Source organism: Microtus ochrogaster, linkage group LG4, assembly GCF_000317375.1.
Source record: "Microtus ochrogaster isolate Prairie Vole_2 linkage group LG4, MicOch1.0, whole genome shotgun sequence".
Taxonomy (NCBI): domain Eukaryota; kingdom Metazoa; phylum Chordata; class Mammalia; order Rodentia; family Cricetidae; genus Microtus; species Microtus ochrogaster.
The window spans coordinates 58,791,589-58,793,274 of record NC_022030.1 but is presented as its reverse complement, the minus strand read 5'-3'; positions in this window follow the sequence as shown (position 1 = coordinate 58,793,274).

Below are 1,686 nucleotides of genomic sequence, written 5' to 3'. Positions count from 1 at the left end.
TGTAGACCAGGCTGGCCTCGAACTCACAGAGATCCGCCAGCCTCTGTCTCCTGAGTGCTGGGATTAAAGGCATGCACCATCACCTCCCGGCTAGGAGCCACTTTTCTTAATGGGGGGGGGGGGGAAGTCACCGGGCAATGGAAAAAAGTCTTAAGTATTTAAGTATTGCTCAGTTGATTGTACTTGAGACTAATAGTGAAGATTGAGGGAATAAGCCAATGTCATTTACAATGACTTTTTTGTTTTTTTAAGTTACTTGCTTTGTGTGTGTGTGCCTGTTCTTTGGTATTCATTTCTGAGGCAAGGTGAAGTCAAGGAAACTTTACTAAGAGGAAACAGGGCTAAGGGGTGGAGTAGGACATATACTTTCAACTTTTCATAGTAGGGTATTGTTCCTAGAACTCAGATCAAAATGGACTTCATCAATAAAAATAAAAACCATTAGAAATGCATTTTTGAGAACTCCATTGACAAGCAGTTACATACTGTACAGGGAATAGGCAAGGAGGACAGGCTCATCTAGGTGTAGGTTCTACTTTAGTCCATAGTTGTTTTGTTCATGTCTTTTATTTCCAGGTTCCTCATGCTTCCAAACAAGATTTCCCTCCCTCTGCTGCAAAGCCCAGATTGCCTGTATGTGCTGTGACACTGGTTGCTGGTTGATTCATACCAGGAAATAAGTGTGGTCATGTACACCTTCAGTTCATGTGTGTTCATCCAGGGATGAGCTGGTGCCACTCTCATGTGCCCAGTAGCCCTGTCTTGCACATCTTTTCTTTAATTAACTCAGAACAGCTCCTTCCCACTTGTCCAGCCAACAGGTCTGGGTCTGAGCCCTGATGGGCTGTGCAGATGGAGGGAATCTGGCTTTATAGAAAGTGCCAGTCTCGTGCACACCCACACAGTGCTCAAGTGCGGAAGAACTGGGAGACCAGAAAAGTGAGACCTTGGCCTAAGAGCAGGAGAGGAATGGTTTCCTGAGGAAAATCAGCTCTAAGCACAAGAAGCATGGCTCTGAGAAGCCAAAAAGCAGCCCAGATCTTCTATGCTCTTTCCCATGTCACAGCTAAGTGGACTCCCACAACGCTTTCTGCACTTACAGTGACTGTGTTTTTTTGTGTGTGTCCAAGGAGATGCTGCCATCTGACAGAACTGAATCCACAAGGAACTGCCACTTTGTGATCCCCTTAGGGCCCTAAGCCCGTAGGAACTCTACAAGATATGTAGAACGTTTTGTTGTTGTTGTTGGGGGTTGTTTATTTTTGAAACAGGGTTTCTCTGTAGCTTTGGAGCCTGTCCTGGAACTCACTTGGCTTGGCCTTGAACTCACGGAGAGCTACTGATCTCTGCCTCCCAAGTGCTGGGGTTAAAGACACGCACCTTCACCGCCTGGCTGAGAACAATGTTGTTTAGAAAAAGTATGCATACTTCAACAGATCCTTGGACAGACAACTGCAACCTCCAGAAGTATTAGCCTTGAAAGCCATCTAAAGATTCATTCCTGTTTATGGTTCAACCTGTTTCTCTAGGATTGGGCTCTACCCTACCCGAAACCTTAACTACAAATGGCTCTGTGTTGCCTATTCCAAGGGCGGTACCAGGCCTTTGTTTCTAAAAGTTACTATACCACTCGTTATGACCACGTTGCAATCATGTCTTTGTTTCTGGAGGTTTTTTTTTTTTTTT